The sequence below is a fragment of the Micromys minutus genome (assembly GCF_963924665.1).
Source record: "Micromys minutus genome assembly, chromosome: 2".
NCBI classification, from domain to species: Eukaryota; Metazoa; Chordata; class Mammalia; order Rodentia; family Muridae; genus Micromys; species Micromys minutus.
In genome coordinates, this window is record NC_137971.1 from 65,875,290 (window position 1) to 65,895,344 (window position 20,055).

Here is a 20,055-nt window from a genome sequence, read left to right on the forward strand (position 1 = left end):
CCCCAGACCTCCATGACCACTCAGTGTCATGTTTGACTCCAGAATGTCTCAGACTGAGGATTTTGTAAAAAGACAATAGGGGCTGGTGAGGTGGCTCAGTGGATAAAGGAGCTTGCTGCCAAGCCTGAAAACTTAAGTTCAGTCCCTGGTGTGAGGAGAGGACTGTCCTCTGATCTCCACATACGCCATAAGTACATAATGTTATAGTAAAAATCCAATGAAGAATAAATATCATGTAAGTTTAGTCTAATGGTGTTTATGCTTTTAAGACAAGGTCCTGGATGGCCTGAAACTTGCTATGTAGAAAAGGCTGGCCTGGAACACACAGAGGTCCACCTGCACACACACAGAGAGATAGATAGATAGAGAGAGAGAGAGAGAGAGAGAGAGAGAGAGAGAGAGAGAGAGAGAGAGAGAGAGAGAGAAATATGCTGGGATTAAATATATGCACCACCAGGTTGAACAAATCCAGTGTTACAGTTTGTTTTGGAGGATGGAGCTCAGTACATAACCCAAGCCAGCCTGGATTTTGAGATCCTCTTGCCTCAGCCCCACATATTCTTAGTAGAAATACTTTCATTCCACTTGACATCTCTGGTGTTACTCTGTCAAATTGCCATGAAAGATTCTTTAAAAATCTCGATTGGCATTTACCTTGTTGCTTTGTAATAAATGCTTCACAGTTAGCCACAGTATAATGGCCACAGAGTGAACAGCCCTGGTAAAGTATTAAGATTTTGTAGGAATTCTTTTTTTCTTAGATATTGTGCAACTGTGGTTAGGAATTGTATCATGTACCAATCAGCTTTCTTTCCTTTTTCTTTTTTCTTTTTTGTTTGTTTGATTTTTGGGTTATTTGTGTGTTTGTTTTAAACATTTTTGTTTGTTTGTTTCTCTATCTAGAAGCTCTGGTTGTCCTGGGACTCCCTTTGTAGACGAGGCTGACTTTGAACTCTGCTCCCCAAGTGCTAGGATTAAAGATGCATCACTATACCCAGTCAGCAGTTAGCTTTCTGCAACTGTAGAAAGAACCTTGAGACAATTAACTTATAAAGAAGAAAGGTTAATAATTATGGCCAGTTTTAGAGGTGTGTGTACCATGGTCAGTTGAGACCTTTGGTGAGGTATATCATGAAAATACAGGCCCCTGTATTTTACAGCTAGGTGCAAAAGGGAAGAGTTAGCAACTGATTATACTAGCCTCTCCAAAGGCATATATATGTCTCCAGTGACTAAAGACCTCCCAGCAGCCTCTTAAAAGACTCCACTCCTTTCCAACTCTGAGGATCCACCAGAGATCCACTCTGAGAATCAGCCTTTAACACAGGAGCCTTAAGGAACACATATCTAATTCAAATCACAGCAGGAGGGAGGGAAGCATCAGGATGTCAGCAGCAGGCTTTGAAATGGTTTGGTGTCTGCATAGGCAAGCATGCTGACTTTCTTATAAAGCCAGCCCAGGGAAAACAGAGGCAGGAGGGCTTCCGGCTCACAAACAGCTTAGTGAAATTCTATTTCCAAAACAAAAAAGGAATCTTCCGGGCTCTTTCTTCAAGGCCTGTGTGTGTGTGTGTGTGTGTGTGTGTGTGTGTGTGTTTTATGAGTACACCAGATCTCATTACAGATGGTTGTGAGCCACCATATGATTGCTGGGAATTGAACTCAGGACCTCTAGAAGAGCAGTCAGTGTTCTTAACCACTGCGTCATTTCTCTAGCCTCATACCTATTCTTAATAAGCTTTCTATTTCTGTTTCTCTATTTTATGTGTCCTTGGTGTAATTCTTTGACCTAGGACACCACAACCTAGAATCAAGTGCCCTTTGAACTTCCATTGAGGCTCTGCTCTCCTAATATGCTTTGGGCTTTCCCAGTTTTTCAGTCCTCCCTGACTAACTTTAAGGAATTACTTTTTTGGTAGAGCTTGAGGTCCTTGTTGCTTGTGGGTTGGGTCCTTGAGTTTTGCGGGGATGCAGTGTGCAGCAATGGTGCTCACCGTTCAAATCCTGTATTGGTGGAGTTTGAGGCTTGTCTTAGATAGGGTTTTATTGCTGTGAAGAGACACTATGACCAAGGCAACTCTTATAAATGGCAACTTTTAATTGGGTCTGGTCCACAGGTTCAGTGGTTCAGTCCATTATCATCAAGGTGAGAACATGGCAGCATCCAGGCAGTCATGGTGCAGGAGAAGCTGAGAGTTCTACACCTTCATCCAAAGAAAGCCAGGAACAGACTGAGAATCCTGAGGCAGCTATGAAGAGTGTCTCCAAGCCCACCCCCACGATGACACACTTCCTCCAAGAAGGCCACACCTTTTAATAGGGCCACTTCCTGGGCCAAGCATATGCAAAACATCACATTCCACTCCTTGGCCCCCATAGGCTTCAAACACATGAATCTATGGGAGGCCATACCTAAATATAGCATAATAAAAAAGAACCCCATGCCTCTTCCAATGTGTCCAAAGACATCTACAGTATATTCATATACATTAAAAAAAGTTAAAAGATAAAAGAAATGACTTTTTCTCAGTCTCCTTTCCTCCCAGAAACTGCTGGGTTTTCAGTTTGCCTGTAACTTATTTTCCTTCCAAATACCAACAAAATTTCTCTTAATCTTTTTTCTTTTCAGTTTTTCTTTAAAATCCCCAACTTTTTTTTAAAGATTTATTTATTTTAATGAGTACACTGTTACTATTTTTAGATATGCCAGAAGAGGGCATCAGATTTAATTATAAATGGTTGTGAGCCACACCATGTGGTTGCTGAGAATTGAACTCAGGACCTCTGAAAGAGAGTCATTGCTCTTAACCTCTGAGTCATCTCTCTAGCCCCCTTTCTCCAGGTTTTTTGTTTGTTTGTTTGCTTGCTTGCTTGCTTGTTTTGTTTTGTTGAGACAAGTTTAACTGTGTAGCCCTGGCTGTTCCAGCTGTCCCAGAACTCACTTTGTAGACTAGGCTGGCCTTCAAGGCAGAGATCTACCTGACTATGCCATCTGAGTGCCCGGATTAAAAGTATATACCACCATGCCCGCTATCCTTAATCTTAAAAAGACAAAACAAACAGTATCTCTACAAAGAGGAACCAAAGCTGAACTATAGGTGACCAAATATGAATAAAACGGATTCAATAGGCGGCAGGCTTTGGGGTGGTTCTTTACTGTTTTTGCTGTTGTTTGTTTCAAGGCTGGGCCTTAAGTATCATAGTCGCAGACTGCCCTTAAACGAGCTATATAGCTGAGAAAGATTCTTACTACTTCTCATCTTCCTGTCTCAGGAGGGACCAAAGCTGAACCACATAAAATAAACTTCTGCTAAGGATGTATGGATATAAATATTATATTTGGTAGATGGGTCTTGACGGAAACCAACGGTAAGAACTTCGTGAAATACAACATGTAAGCAAGAATTTTTAGTTAGATCCATTTATTTTATCTGAGTACTCTATCTGCACATACACCTCCATGCCAGCAGAGGGCATCAGATCCCATTACAGATGGTTGTGAACCACCCTGTAGTTGCTAGGAATTGAACTTGACCTCTGGAAGAGCCGTCAGTGCTCTCAACCTGGGAGCCATCTCTCTAGCCCTGGTACTGGTTCCTTGAGGTGCTACCTCTGTATTTGACCTTCCTCCATTCTTCTCTAGAAGGGGCACCCAGTGCTACAGGTTCTGGTGTTTTGTTTGCTTTGTTTTTTAAAGTAAAGATTCTTATAGATGTTAGATATTGCTGGGCATGGTGACGTTTACCTGTAATCCCTGCTCTTGGGAGACAGAGGCAGGAGGATCAGTCTGAATTATATGAGAGCTAATCTCAAAACAGAACACCCAAATAAACAGAAGCCAGCCCATCACTAGAAAGTCTTGCAGGTGCCTGCACTACAATCTACAACAGTAACATCAGTTCTACTTGGGGCTGTATTATCTCCATTCATAATGGAACTGTTGTTGCTTACAGCCAGGGGAGACTGACACCTCTATCTCTGCCCTGAACTTGGCCATTCCTTGACTTCATTCCTCCACACTGACCCGAGAAGTGCCAGTGGTCCCTGTGACTCTGTTCTAGTCACCACTGCTCATATGTCTGAAGCTCTGCATGTCATATCCCTGTCCTGACACAGAAAAAGAACATTCCAGTGGTAGAACTCAATGCTGAACATGCAAGGATGTCTGAGACTCATGGTGGCTTCTGTTTGACACCATGGGAGTTCTCTACTTCCCAGACTGTTGGGTCAAGATAAAGTCTACTTTATCTCGTACTTAAGTTAGATTCTCAAGACAATTGAAGTACAAGAACTCCAAGGGGTTAAGGACCTCATACAAAACAGGTCTACTCTCTGTGGTAAAATATTTCATGCTCTAAACTAGGCATGGTAGCACAGGCCAGTAATCCCAATACTCAGAAAGCAAAATGGACATGAAATATCTATTCTTCAAAAGCATAAGAATTTTATGGGGCTGAAGAGATGGCTTAGCAGTTAAGAGCAGTGGCTGTTCTTTCAGAGTATATCTATTTAATTCCCAGCACCCAAAGGTGGCCAAAAGCCATCTGTAATTCCAATACTAGGGCATCTGGCACTTTTTTCTGGTCTCCATGGATACCAGGAACATACATGGTACACAGATATACATGCAGGCAAAATACACATAAATAAAACCAACAACATAAAAAAAAAAGCTAAAAATTAATTGTAGGAGTTGGTGATGTAGTTCAGTTGGTAGAATGCTTGCCAAGCGTGAATGAAGCACCAACTTTAATTCTCAGCTATGCATAAACTGGACATGATGGTTTATGCCTGCAATCCTAGCACTAGGGAGTGGTGGAGACAGGAGGAGCATAATTTAAAGTTCATCCTCAGCTACATAACAAGTTCAAGGCCAGGCTAATCTACAGGAGACCCTGCCATGGCAACAGCAGGGCCAAATGGGGACCTTCTGGAGCATTTCTGTATTACTAGGTCGCATGCCCCTGCTGCCAGTCCAGCATTGAGCTCTCCGAAAGCTTCACCCTTCATAAAGCTAACTCTGGATTCTTAGCCTGTCCCTTGATGTTTCAGTGATGGAAGACTATTATCAACCTACTAGGGTTCAGGAGGCTTGCACCAAGAGTTTAGCCTGAGACAGAGGCAGACACATCTCTGAGGTCAATGCCAGCCTGGTCTACAGGGTGACCAAGGGTAGCCAGGACAACATAGAGAAACCTTGTTTGACCTCTGCTCCTCCGCACAAAATAGAGTCCAGCCTGGGTCAGGTCAGAGTTGACAGGGGTGTTAAGTTATGTAACAGTGTTTCGGTGTGTTTATTTATTTTTCTGCCAGTTATAATATAGCCATTCATGCCTGTGGATCTGTGCGTTTATTTTTATTTATGAAGGGTTTAAGCAGTGAGTGTTGAATAACTTGGACATCCAACCCTTAACATATGATTTTTAATAACTTGGATCTTATATCCAGTGAATGACACATCCTCTTATCCAATCTTATCTTTTCACCCATCCACCCACCTATCCATCTGCCTATCCATCCACCTTTCCTATACCCACACATCCATTAATATTCCCACCCACCCATCCAAATGTTTAAGCACTATCCCGAGTGTCTCTGAAGGGGCCAGACCTACTAATAAATGAACCCATCAGAATTTCATGTTTGCAAACCACTGGGGACTGAGGAGAAAGCTTAGTGGGTAAAGCACAAGTGAGAAGACCTAAATTCTGATTCCTAGGAGCCACAGAAAACAGCCAGATGTGGTCATGTGTGTCTGTCATCTTGGTGCTGCTATGGCACGAAGAGAGTTGAAGACAGAAGAATTCCAGGAAGCTAGTGGGCCACGTTGCCTGAGCAACATGAGATCCTGTTTCAGTGCTGCCCCCTAAAAAAAGCATTATTCTTTTATAAATATGATCATATGAAAATATTTACATTGACTTCTCAAACACCACAAACCATCCCTCTCCCACAGCAAGTACAGAATCACTTTTCATGGAGGGAAGAGAATGTGGCTTCCTAGAAAAGGTCGGAGATTGGCTGGCATCTTCGAACATTACATTTAATTTTGAGTTTCCTGTGGGCCAAGGTAACAATTTTAAGTATGTGTTAGGAAGAGGTGCATTTTGTTTTGTTTGTTTGGTTGGTTAGTTCAGTTTTTGAGACTCGATATACACAGCCCTGACTATCCTGTCACTTGCTATGTAGGCTAGACTTGCCTCAAATTTACAGAGATCAGCCTGCCTGTGCCTTCTCACTGCTGGGATCAAAAGTGTCTGCCACCACCACCCACCTCAGAAACTCACTCTTTCTCTTGTGGGTAGGAATGTAGAGCAGAGGTCACAGACACTAGCCACCAGGTAGCTACTTTTGTTTGTTTGTTTGTTTGGTTTTTTTTGGACAGGTCTCAGGTAGGCTGGACTTGAACTCCTGTGTAGCTGAAGATGACTTGACCTTCTGATCCCCTTGCCTTCACATCCAGAGGCGTGCTGGGATTATAGCTGTGTACCACACCACGGAACCTCCTTTAATCCCAGGTGCTGATAATGCCCCTTCCCTTGGATACTAGTGAATGCAGAGGGTTGATCTAGTGGCAAACCCTGAGACTGTCCCCGCCACCTTTCATCGTGCCTTTCATCGTGGCCATGGCAGAACCCAAGGCTGACAGAAACAGAATGGGCACCACAAACTAAGAGGGGTAGCATAGTACTGCCAGTGGTGTTGGTGGGGCCAGCAGGCACATGCTTCTGCATACATAGGCCAGAAGAGGAAGGACATGGGTCGCCTGCTGTGTCACTTTCTGCTTTAGACAGGGTTCTTTTACTGAACTGGGGACATTTTTTTTCACTTAGACTGGATGGCTCTCAAACCCTAGTGACTGTCTTGCCTCTTCCCCAATTATGTCCCATTCCAATGCTGGGCTACTGACCTGACAGCTGTGCCTTTTTACCTGCGATCTTTGGATCTGAGCTCAGGTCTTCATGTCTCTGCAGCAAGTGTTCTTGCCCTTAGCACTTCATTTCCTCGTTTTTTCTGAGACAGGTTCTCACTAAGTATCCCCGGCTGGCCTGAAACTCATTCTATAGACTTGGGTGGCCTTGAACTAAGTTTCACCTGTCTCTGTCCACCAAGTGCTGGGAGTAAAGGTGTGTACCACCACCCCCGGTTCTTCATTTCTTTTTCAAAGCTGAATAATAGTCCACCTGTATTTCATTTATTCATTTGTCACTCAGAGACAGTGGGTTGATTTGACCTATTGGTTGTTGGGAATAGTGTTGCTATGAACATGGGTATACACATATCCATTTAAGCCTCTACTTCCAGTTCTTTTGGGCATAGAGTCTGAAATTAAATTGCTGGATCATATGGCAACTGAAATCAGGACCTCTGGAAGAGCCACCGATGAGCCATCTTAACTGCTGAGCCATCTTTCCAGCCCTGGGGTTTTACTTCTGGTTTTGTTTATATTCGACATCTTTTGAGAAATGGTTAGAGTCTGAACCAATTCACATGTTGATGGTGCTAGAGTTAGTTTCTTAAACATACTAGCGTACTTGTTTTTTATCTCATGTGGATGGCATGCATTGCATGATACATGTATGGTGCTGAGAGGACAACCTGAAGTCAGTTTGCTCTTTCTGGGTTGTCAGGCTTGGGGCCAAGTGCTTTACCCACTGGGCCATCTTGCCAGTCCCAAAGTATTAGCAGTGTAATCTTACCTGGGTGGTTGCAGATTCCCCTGTTTCCAGGAGCAAGAGCTGAACCAATAACTTTATATATGCCAGTCAAGTGTTCTACCCACTGTGCCATTCCCCTCTGTCCAGCCAGGACTCCATGTTTTAAAATGCAGGTGGCCAGGCTAAAGTTCAAAATAACTTATAGTTCTGAGTTCGTAAGAAAGAGGGTAGTGTTTCCTTGCTGTTGTATGATGTTGTACATGTGCAGGGGTCTGAGACAATCTAGTCTACTCTTTTCTTCCATCTTTACCTAGCCTTTAAGGATTGAACTTAGATCCTCTGTCTTGATAGCACCTTTGCAGGTAGAGGCATCCTGCAGGGCCCATGGTAGTATTTTTCTAAAGTGGAATTCAAAATCAGACTGCAGGAAAACTGAAGAAGCACTAGGAAAAGCCAGCTGACTGTGGTTTCTTGGTGAGAATAGAGGACCACGAAGGGCAAAGATCTGAGAAAAAGAGCAGGAACTATCACAGTTTGGACAGGAAAGCAGGCGTTGGTGACATAGAAGCCAGGGTATGGACAAGGTCAGTTTGCAAGGGACTTGGAGTGGAGCTGCTGGGGAGAAGAGAACTCTTCAGAGCGATCTGTGAGAACACACAGCCCTGGAAGATGGAGACAACTGGGTCGGAGGCGGGTGCACACCTGTAAATTCTTTCAGGGAACATCAAGACCAGACCCAGGACTATTGAGGGCATGAGAATATCATGAAAGGTTTGTTTGTGGAGGACCGTGCCCGCTTTGCCATTCAGAAAAGGCTTAAATCTAGTTTTAAAACCTAGTTTGACTACAAAACATAGAAGCCCCACGATGTCAATCTCACGGCCGGCATCTGGATGTGCAGTTTAGCAAACAGGCCGAGATAAAACCCGAGAAAGGCAGCGTTCTGCAGAACGCACAGCTATGGGTTCAGGGGCTCGGAGGCCTCCTGAGCAGAGGCTCACCTCGGCTGTAAATTTCTCCGGTCGCATACGACCGGAGGAGGCCACCCACACCACTCTACATGGCTCTCTGAATGGCGGTGGTCCCTGTGGTCTTCAAAGTTGTGACCTTGGACACCCCCTCTCGATTATACAGTCCAACATCTCAATCCAGTCGCTAGCACCCCAAATGAATTTTAAAATAATTGCATACAAGGGCTCGGTTTAGTGCCACAGGGGTCCTTAGAAGACGCGCGCTTAAAGTCTGTCTGGTAAGCCTGGGGGCCCTGAGCGCTGGGAGCCGGCTCCCTTCCGGGGACAGCGCTCGGATGTCGCGAGTCATGGCCAAGGAATCCAGCCCAGATGCTGACTAGTCTCGCGCGGCCGCTGTGTCCCATCGTCGTTGAGAGAGTCCAGATTCAAATGGCAAGGCACTGAGACACTTGTGGACTCGTGATCGCGAAAGGGCACGGCACACGCGACCCCCGGGCCCGCAAGGCCTCAGAGAGGCTGGTGACCTGACCAAGGCAAGGCTTTCAAAATAGCCCCAGCGACATTCAGACAACAGGAACGCATTTCTAAATGCGTAAAAACATTTGGCTTCTCTTAGCGAACACATCGTGGCAAGTTCCAACACACAGATCAGTCTCCGCGCGCAACCGCAGCCAGCGTTACCTCCCTGGCTCGGTCTCCCGGATCTGGGATCTGGGAGCGCAAGTGCCCCCTGTGGCCGGCCCGCGCCTGACCTCACGAGCCTGGGACAGCACCCGTGGCCTGCGCGGGGCCCAGGAGGAAGTTGGAGCCTCGGGGCCGAGTAGAGTGCAGGTCGGCTGAACGGGCGTGGTGGGGGCCTTATCGAGCCGGGGCCACCCGGGGGACCGTGCTGAGGCCCGCCAGAGCTCGCGTCTCCCCACGTGGCGGGCCCCACGTGGAAGGGGAGGAGAAGGAAGGAGGGTGAAGTCACACCACCGGCTGCGGGACCCCTGCGCGTCCCCAGAGTCTCAGTGGAGGCGCGGGGCTGGGCCGGGGAGTGTCTGTCTTGCCCGGCCCCCTCAGCTGCCCGCAGCGCCAGTATGCACTTTCGTGTAGCTGCTAATCCCGGGAGAGAGCCGATTTGTAGTGAGAAGTATCTGTAGGGGCGAGACCGGACCATGTGGGGTTGTGTCATTGGTTTGCAAAGAGAGACCCCGCCTTTGGAAAAAAAAAAAAAAAAAAAAAAAAAAACGAGCTAGCGAGGGGACCCTCACCTCGCCTCCCGCCTCGCTCGTGCGCAGCCGGAGGGCACCGGAGCAGCGGCCCGCGCCGCTTCCGTCCTTCCCTTTCCTTTTCTCTGCGCTTTCCTCCTCCTTCCCGGGAGGAGAAAAACAAATAAAGAAGAGCAAATAGCCGGGAGGCGCTCGGCTTCCAGGACCTTCCCTCCCCGATCCAAGTTGCAGCCAGCATCCTCTGGGGGGGTGAGAGAGGCGCGGGCCAGGGACCCTCAACGCAGCCCCCGCCAGGCCGCGGGGCTGGCAAGAAGGCGCGCGGCCGGGACGAGGGGGGAACTGGATCTGGAGCCGGTGGGCGGGGGAAGGGGGTGGGGTGGGTGGGGAAGTAGGAAGAGGCTCGGCGGCGACGGGAGGAGGAGGAAGGGAAGGGAAGGAAGGGAGGGAAGGGAAGGCAAAGGAAGGGAGGGGAGGGCGGGAGGGGGTGGGGCGCAGAGCTGGAGAGATTAAGTTTTTGTGTGTGTGTCTCTGTGTGCGTGTGTCATTTTAAGGTGGCTCGGGAGCGGCCCAGAGGAGCCAGCTGCGGACGGAGGAGCGAGAGACCGAGCCGGGAGCCATGCCGCGCTGAGAGGGGGGGCCGCACCGCCAGCGCCACCACCACCGCCGCCGCCGGGTGGGGTGGGAGGGGCGGGAGCCACCGCTACCGCCGCCGCCTCCCGGGTGGGCGCCCTTCTCCTTGGACGCCGGCGACCCAGGACGAGGTAAGGGCGGGGGTACCCTGGGAGGGCTGGGGCTGTCGCCGCCCCCGCCTCACCTGCGGCCGCTGGCTGGGGCGCCGTGCCCGCGCCTCACTGCGCCACTCGGGGAGAAGGAGGAGGGCGAAGGACACCGGGCCGGCATCCGAGGACATCTTTGGTCAGCGCCCCCAGCCCTGTGTCCACACACTACGCCCGGGGGTGGACCCCCGTCTGGGGTTTTCGCCCTCCGCCCCTCGCCACCGATTGCGCTTGCTGGCCGCCCTTTGCTCCAGGATTTTGTTGTTGTGATGAGAGTTGATGAATGCGAAGTAGGCGGTCACCTTCCTTCCCATCAGGATTGGAAAAAAAAAGGAAAGAAAAACCCGGCGCGCAGCGGCGACCGGAGGGCAGCGGCGGCAGCGTCTGACGACGGTTTCCTAGGCGCCCCGGGCTTGCTCCTGGAGTCGGGTGGGTGCGCGCGCGGGGGCCGCTGGCGATCTCGGACGAGCGCGCTGCGCGCCGCGGGGACAATACGGCCGGATCCCTGGGGACCAGGAGTCCGAGCATGACGGGGTGCGGCAGGCCTTACGCCTGGGAGGCGGGCGGGCAGGGGGGAGTAGAGACCGGGGTCGGCGGGGACAAGTCGGGGCGCGCGTGGCTCGGGGCCCCTGGGGGCGCGGCCCCTGTCGGCCCGGGATCCCGCGCGGTTCCCGGAGAGTGTAAGTGAGAGGCCGGGGAAGACGCGAAGCGAATCCCTTTTGTTTTGCCGGCCCTGCATTGTTGGCTCCTTGGGGCAGCCGGGGCCACATCTGCCGCCGCCGCCGCCAGTGGCGCGCGGGGCTCGGCCCGCCAAAGTCGCGGCGGGGCGGGGGGCCGGGGCGGGCTGCAAGGGCGGGGGCGGGCGGCGCGGGCATTTCCTCTGCCCAGCCGCGCTCCCGCGGGCACCACTTCCTCCTCGCCCTCCGCCTGCTGTCCTCGGCGCCCTCGCCGGGACCGCACTTTTCGGGTGGGGCGAGGCAAAAAAGAAAGTTTCGTAAAGGGGGCTGGCTGGGAGCGCCTTGGGCACCGGGTACCTAGCGTGGCGAGGGGACGGTCGGGCCGCCGCAGTCGCCTCCTTGCGCCTGGGGTGTTCCGCGGAGCCGGATCGACCGGCGGGAAGAGCCTTTCTTCTCTGGCTCGCGCCCTTCCTAGTGCCTTGGGCGACTGAGGCCGGGCAGCGCGGCAGTGCGGGCGCGCCCAGGCCTTCCTTTTGCGGGAGGCCCCGCGGCGTGGCCGGTCGTCTGCAGCCCACGCTGCGTTCAGGGGCTCGGAGGCCGCGGTCCCGAGAGCTCAGCGCGGTCACCGCGGGCAGACCTTCGCGCGCGCACTCCCTCCGGTGGCTTGCTTAACGCCGGCGACCGTAGTCGCCGACACGGAGAGTGCGTGTGCGCGCGTGTGTGCGGTACCCCTACCCAGCCCCCACACTCTACTTTTCTCAGTTGCGGCCCAAGCAGCGGTTGGCTTTAGGGTACCCTCAGGTTTGGGATTTTGTAGGGGACCGGTGGGAATATCTTAGGAAATCTCTGCGGGCTTGGAGGTTGCTGGCAATGGCCTACGTCGCCACGCCAGGCTTCCAACCTCGGGCAAATAGATCTTCCTGGATATTTGTCCTGTTTTCTTCAAAAACTAGGGAACTTTTGAGAGAGTCCTTAGATGCGAGTGGCAATAGAACTCTATGCATCGGAAAATTGAAATCTAAGGGGCCTTTTTTTTTTTTTAACAATTATTTGAGATCTGTATATTTTTATCTGAGGTGGGTGAATTTTAGGGGAACATTGTATTGGGGAAGATGGGTTAGTTACAAAAGTAGTTCTGCTTTTTAACTTTGACGGGATGCATCAACGATGGGCTCCCTCTTTTCAAAGGAGGTAGGGCCTTCTCTCCTCGTGCTGGGTTCAAAGGCAGTTTTAAAATTACCTCGCGTTTGGCTCCCGGGGCTGCTGGTTTGCCTATAGATAGATTCTCAAAGAACTAGTTCCCATCTACTTCGGAGAATTCTGGTTTGAAACATTTTTTTTAAATAAATCTTTTACATCTTTAGTAATGGGACTTTAGAAGGATCTTGTTTTTATAATTCATCTCAAAGAGTACTTCTTAAAAGCAATTACAAAGTAATATTTTAAATGCTAATTCAACATTTTCAGCCCCAGCAACTTTAATGTGAAAACAAGGTTTCCTTTTTTAGTTTTCTAAAAAGCAACTGTATCTTAAAGTTGGAACATTGAATATCCTTTTGTCTGGCTCTGACACACTCCTGGAAAAGCCCCCAGTGCCCTTTTTATAGCCCCCCAAAGAAAAGTTAATGAGCTGGTAGGTTTCAAGCAAGAAGCAGGTCCTCCCTCTTGCAAAATATGCTTATAGTCGCCATTGAAGTTGAATGTTAGCCGTGAATGTACTTGCCTTTAATGAAACCAGTTTAATCGTTCACACTTGATCAAGTATAACATGACCAAACAAAGGAAATAAGCCAGCATATTTCTGTAGTGCATTGAGGGGTTTAGTGTAAGTGTTGATGGTGGGTCGCCCCTCCCCCCACACCGCCCCAGTTCAAGGGAGAGAGGGTTGAAAGCTAGGGGGATTTATGACACTGATTGGTTTTTCTGTGCCCCAGGGGTAGGGGACACGGGTACGTCTCTGTGGAAAGCAGCTATTAGAGGGAATTAAAAGATCCCAGGTTTGCAGTGAGTTCCGAACCCGACAAGGTGCGTTTTGGTTTCTTGTCTGGGGAGATAGTTAAGCTGAGGGAGTATAATGCCCGCCTCACTCCCCCCCACCCCCACCCCCGTGGTAATGGCGCGTTAATAAGGGAGAGTTGAGGGCGGTGTGATGTGCCCTGCTGAGGGGAGCTCCCTGCCACGTGAGTTATTTACGGTTTCACTTGGGAGCTTTGAAACTGGTCCTTGAATGGGTGTTCTTGTGGGGGAGGGGCGGGGTGAATTACCTTTTCTTAGCTGTGATTTAAAAAAAAAAACAAAAAAAAAAAAAAACTCTTTGTCCCTCAAATGCATTTCCTTGCTAAGCTTGAGTTGCAATTTATGTGTGGGATTTAGTCGTCAATTTAAGTGAAGAGATGTCTGTAAAATTTAAGTGTCACTTCAGAGTTAAAGTTAAAAAAAAAAGTGTATCCATCAAAAAACCAAACACTGCCACTGTAAAAAACCGGTGACATACTCTGTGAAATATTTTGGCTTTTCAGACTCAGGCACACCTGTTCCTGTCCCTGCTGAGTCGTTTTTTTTTTTTTTTTTTGCTTTCCCTGGCATTGTTAATCTAGCCCTTGTACACAAGATGAAACAGTAGAACTTGCTAGTGGAATAATTATTAACCACTCCATCCGTTACCCTTTCAGGGAATAATCAATAACCTTACTCTTGACTTGAAAAACTCCAAACAGAAATTGTCCTGTAAGTCTAGAAAATGTTTTAAAAGACAAGTTGAATTAGAGAGACAAGTAGCCACAACAAAGGAAACTATGAAAACAAACCGCTTTTGGTGTGTACCATTTTTGGTGTGTACAGTTTTGGTTGTGTACCTTTTGGTGTACTGAGAAAGTAGTCGGATCAGAAGTATGCAGAACCAGCAGGAAAGTGAGCCCGGGATGGCATATTTTGTTTGAATTTCCCTTTCTTTTTTGGGGGGGGAGGGTGACCCTGTCTCTACATAACCTTGACTGTCCTGGAAGGCACTATGTAGATCTCGCTGACCTAGAACTCTGTAGACCATGCTGGTCTCCATCTCAGGGATCCTCCTGCTTCTGCCTCCCATATAAAGCTGTGTGTCACCACACCTGGCCTTCCTCTTATTGTTTTAAGAAAACGGGAAAAGGACTTCCAGAGGGATACCTTTTAAGGGCACCTTTCAGGGAGAGCTACTGCAGTGTTGTAGCAGGGACATGCTATTTGCCCACCACACACGCTGGCATCATGAGTCACGACTGAAGGCCCAGTTGTCCCTTCTGCACTCAGTGCTATGCTCGATGGAAAGAAAATGTAAAGAGTTTACAACGTCAATGGAAGGGTGGCCCCGGTTCTCATTTTTTTCCCCACTGTCACTTCAGTATAGAGGGGCTGTCATCATAATGTATGTGAGTTCAGTCTGGGTCCCTCTGTTAATAATCTTTCCATCAGGAGAAAGCAGCAGGCCACAGGGAAACAAGCATTCACGTAGCACATGTTTAAGGTATGAACAGCTCAGCTACTGCTTCTATGTCCAGGTGATAACAGCTCCATTACAGAGGGTGGAACACAGTTTTGTAGTCTTAAGAAAAATAGTACAGCTTGATCCTTCACAAAGAAAGGACACCTTTTGGTGAGATCTTGGGATGTCTTATTAACAATCTTTCTGTGGACTGATAGTGATAGCTCAGGAATGAATGCTTATGAGACTTGTGTGTGCTGAAAAGTTTGGGGGTAGCTTGTAGGGGTATTGCCTAGGTGGATCTTCTTACCTATTACAGCGGGCAAGCATGTTTTAATTTACTTTGGCTACAATTTAAAGTTACAGCCCCTGTGGAGAGCTGGGAATATCTGAAGCTTTCCCCAGTCCCATCTTTTGAAGTTAATTTTTATTCAAGTCTGGGTTTAATGGAATATGTGTCATGGAGTTATGAAAGGGTTTTTTTTTTTTTTTTTTTAAAGAGCCCTATCTCTGAGTTCAGAAAATTATATTTAATCATCGCCCAAAACTTCAGAACCATTTTTAAAGGCATTCAGTGGCTCTTTTGATCATGATTTAATAAAAAGTATTTGAAAGCTATCACTGTGACTCTAGTGATAGTCACAAATGAATATTTGGGCCTAATCTGGAGTTTGCTTTTAGATGTCATTATTAATGTGGAAGGCCTAAATTATGACTGCACTTGGGCATTCAGAACTTCTATGAAAAGAAGGGCTTTGCACATTGTGTGGAAGAGGGGGGATTCACAAATGAATATGGAGTCTACAATGGTGGGAGAGCCGGGCCATTGTTTGTGAGGAATGTTGACAATGGGAACCAAGGGGCAGTTTTCCCCTTCTGCAAGAGAACAGAACCAGGATAGGAACCAGCCTGGCATTCATCTGCCTTGGTCAGGCATGGAAATTTGGCCAGCTTCCCTTCCTGAGTTTTTCTTAGAAGGTGGTCTTACTGGGCTCCAGGAGAACACATGCTTTGGTTCTTAGTAATCTGCATTCTTTTTGAGGAAAGATTACAAGGGCAAATAGAAGCAGTTTCCAAGAAAAGCATGAAGAATCACAACATCCCCCAACCCCCTTCAGATCTGATACTAGAGAACACTATATACAATGCCAGACACTGAGGCAGCTGAAATCCCAGGAAGGAGCTGTGTTTGTTTTTAATTCCTCCCTGAGCTTCTGCTTTGCCTTTGGGGACAGTAACCTGCACTTGAGTGTTTGCTATAGGGCCTGTCTGTTTGTGGCTCCTGCTCTTCTTTCTGAAACGGGTTTTTTGAGTCTTCATTCTCAAAAACCTTTCCTCTCACTTCCACGTGGGGCCCATGATGGCTCAGGTGACAGGCATTCCTGGTACCTCATAAAAACCTCCATCCGAACTGAATCATGTGGGTAATTGTCTATTCCCAGGGCTGTGTCTTCCTGGTATTTAGCAATGTGCAGTCATAACTTTGAGGCCCCTTGGCAGTTTCCATCCATACCTAGCTTGGTCCCTAGTGGGTGCTTAGAAATGCCCTGCTTTAGCTGTACGCCTAACTTAGATTTAACAGTCGACTTAAATTTCATAAAGATTGTGATAAAATGGTTGGGTTCTGACTAAGGGGGCAAGTAGTAATGTTAGTTTTGTAAGGAATTGTGGCTTCTGTCCTACGTAATAGGACTTTTCTTTCTCATCCCCCAAGCTAGGTGCTTTTTTGGAGGATGTTAGTCCTAAATAGCTGGTGACTAGGTTTGTCTAGGCCTCTGGTGGTTGGGAAAACTCCTGGTGAAGGGGTGTGAGTGTTCTCTATGACCACACTTACACAAATCCTCATTTGTAAACTAGAAAAGGAAACAGTTCCTTACTCTTTTTTTTTTTTTTTTTTTTTTTGGTCTAGTCTCATGTAGCATGGGCTAAGCATGAATTCCTTCTTTGTCCTCCCCTATCTCACAAGTGTAGGGGTTACGGACATGCAATGAACTACCTTACTTGGTTTATGGTGTTGATTTTTTCCCCCTGGATTCTGGTCAGCATTTGCTTCTTGCATTACAACATTCTAATTATGATTTATACTTCTTGGCTTAAACATTGTTTGCTAGGAGATAACAGCAGTAGTGGCTCTGGGTATGACTGGAGCAGCCCCCTATTGAGGCCTGCTCAGAAGATGTGGAATAAGGCCCCAGGCCTCCTCAGGCCTTGGGAGTCGAGCCTCACTGTGGCTCTGCTCCCATCATGCCTTTTGCTATCTCAGGACAAACAAACTTTATTATTGAAGTCACGGAATCCCAGGAAGTTTGTCTGGAAGGAACTCAGAGATCTAGCTCTTAACCTAATAGGATTCTTTGTTGTTCTTGGTCCTATTATGATCGTTAAAAAAAAAAAAAACAACCTAATACGGAGGCCAGTAAAGTATTGCTTTATGGGTGCAAACGGGCATGATAAAACCTGGAACTGTATTTTATACCCGATAGAAGAGAGTAGTGGCAGAGGCAAGAAGCAGTAGGTGAAAATGCCTTGCTGGAGAAGACCTCTGTACCTTCCCTTTAAAATGAACCCCGGTTGTGACTATTCTCGATGATGGAGAATTTTAGTGTGTTCTGCCTAGGAGTCCAAATAAAGTGCCTCACTGCTAGCTCTTAACGCCTCGCACACGCTTGAAATGCTGGTGTCCTTACTGCCTGCCTTAAAACCCAAGTCTTGGGGTGTTTGAAGGAAAGAGTGTTCATTTTGAGCCCAAAAATGCCCTCGGCTTTACTCGGAAGGGCGCTGGTTCTAGGAGAGAAAGGGGTTCACTGTTGGAACTGCTAGGCCAGATAGGACCGGACCGTGTGAGCTCAGGGCAATGGCAATGCCTGAATGACTACTGGAGCCCCGGGTTTCCAAACACCAGAAACCCAGGTGGGGGCCGGGTCTAATAGGCTTCATTAGGAAGATGCCCTTTCATTTTCTTTTCTAGTGGAGTGGAGGACGTGTATTTCAAGCTCTATTTTTCTTTGCCTTCTCCAGATGTTATGCTAATCTTGCACCGCTGGCTGGATATCCCACTCCCCTTTCCCCCTTTGGAGCTGGTGGCCCAGGTGCGTGCCATGGTCAGATATTGTCCGGAGAGCGCCCATCACTTTCTCTGTTGCTCTCAGATCTGGTGATGAATGTCACCTGGGTAGAGTGATTTTAAAAGTGTATCAGATGTCCATATGCATATATGAATGTTACAAGTCAGATATGGGAGTGTGTTTTTTTTTTTTTTTTTTTTTTTTTTTTAAATCTTAATAAACAGTTCACAGCCATTAATCTTCACGAGGCTCCGGCGAGCAGGATAAATAAAATAATTTCTGTTTATTTGTGAAAAAGAAAGAAATGGAGTCGCTTTCTCCAAGCCATGGAGGGGCTGTTTCCCCCACCCACCCACCCACCCCTGTTCCCGTAGCGCGGAGTTGGGCCCTCTAGGACCGTCTGCTTTCTGCTCAGCCGCACACCGACTTCCGGTGTCCTGTGCGACCTTCCAGGTGGGGAAGAGAGGCTGGGTCTAAGAGGAAGGTCTTGGCCACACCTGGCCCCGCCCCTGGCAGAGGGTGTGGTCTAGTGGAGACTGAGGGGAAGGAACGTGGAAGGGGGGCTCTCACTTGACCTGGAGATCTGGGATCTCAGGACCCCAAGTGGGCTGCTAGCCCCTGGGGTATGTGCACCTGGCGGCCCCACCCGTCTATCTCTGTGCCCAGGTTGAGCCATCTGACACCGGGGAAACTCCCTTAGTCCTCGCCTTTTCACTTGCTAATCTAGACAGCAGGGAAGTCTTTAGGTGATGGAAATGGACCCTGTTCCCCAGCCCCCACTTCCTTCCTCCTGCAGTTTACCTCTCACCAGCTGGCCTATATGGCCAGGAGAATGTTGCTGGGTGACCAGAGACAACGTGGTGGGGAGGGCACTCAAGTGGGCCCCCACCTTCAACTCAGCTGAGCCAGGTACGTGGCGAGACCCTGACCTGACCCCCTCTGCTCACAGTGATCCTGACCTGGGGGATCAAGATGCTTTTACTTCCTTGGGCTTTCAGAAAGTTTCATTGATAGACTGCCAGAGGGCTAAAGACCCACTGGGGGACAGGGGTACCATCCTTTGTGGCAGGTTTGCTGTGCAGTACGTTCTAAAGAACTGTCTTATTTGCTCTACAAACAGGGGTCTTAGAGCTTGACACATAACTGCCAGGTCCGTGGCCTTCTGCCTTTTACGCCAACTGCTGGGGTGTTTGTTATGGTGGTAGCTCTGGGGCCTGGGGATCTTGGCTGGAGGTGCTGGGCGAGAAGGGGGAGGAGCAGCGGAATCTAGAATTGAGGGGTTCTTCATGGTGAAACAGTTTCTGAAGGTTAAACCTTCTGTCTTTGTAGATTTCATTTTTTCAACTTCATTCATGACTTCAGAACTCCTTGCAGCATTATTACTTATGATAGAATAACCAATGTAGAGACGGCCAATTGAGTCCTCTCTTGTGTGTGGCTATGACCCGTCTCCCTAGGTAGAAAGATGGCTGACAGAGGAAGGACTTTGAGGTGACTTGCCTCTAGGACCTGACGTTTGGAAAGGGGTCAGAGCAGGACTTCCTGGTTTGAGACCTGCTTGGGGTAGAGGTCCTCCCACCCTTTCTTCAGGGAGCAAAGGGAAGGCAGCGTCTGTGCTCTTCCTGAAGTTTCAGAAAGCATTATTCCATTTTATCCTACCCTCAGCTCATGAGTTTCTCAGAACCCCTGGAGCTGTAAGAAGTCTGGCTTGTTTTCATTTTGTCCTTTGAGTGATCTTGTTGTTAAGAGTGAGCAGAGAACACTTCCTATAGTAGACTTTCTAGGCCTTTAAAAGTTTATCGCACTTAAAGCCATTTTGAACCACATTAACTGGTGTTTTTGTCTGTGGGTGCATGCGCAGAGGGGGCGTGTTCAGGTTGCAGGTGGACAACTTTCAAGAGTCTGCTATCTCCAACCTGTGTGCTCTGGGCATTGGACTCAGGCTGTCAGACCCTGAAGTGGCCTAATCCCTTAACCCCTGTTCCCCTTTAGAGACAGTCTTGCTATATAGGGTGGCTTCCAACTCAAGATCTTCCTGCCTCTGTTCCTCAAGTACAGGAATCAAAAGTGTGTAAGCATGCATCACCACCTGCTGGTAGGCTCACTGCTCTGTACTGGAGATCTATCCTAGGGTCTCACATAAACTAGGCAAGCACACTGAACTATAGCTCTATTACATCCCTTTTCTCCCTAAGATACCAGGCTGCTTTTAAATTCAGTCAGCACCCTCAGTGTCC

The 20,055-nt window shown here is 48.3% G+C and overlaps 1 protein-coding gene across 2 annotated transcripts in view; it reads left to right on the plus strand.

Annotated features, from left to right (window-relative positions):
* Positions 1 to 10,421: 10,421 nt before the first annotated feature.
* Positions 10,422 to 20,055, plus strand: part of CTBP2 (C-terminal binding protein 2) — a gene marked incomplete at its 5' end in the record, with an annotated part of 126,125 nt that continues 116,491 nt past the window's right edge. Inside the window, one exon of one of the 2 annotated variants that reach the window (XM_080912537.1) lies at positions 10,422 to 10,601. The remainder of the gene's footprint in view (positions 10,602 to 20,055) is intronic. The other variant, XM_080912538.1, reaches the window with a different exon arrangement.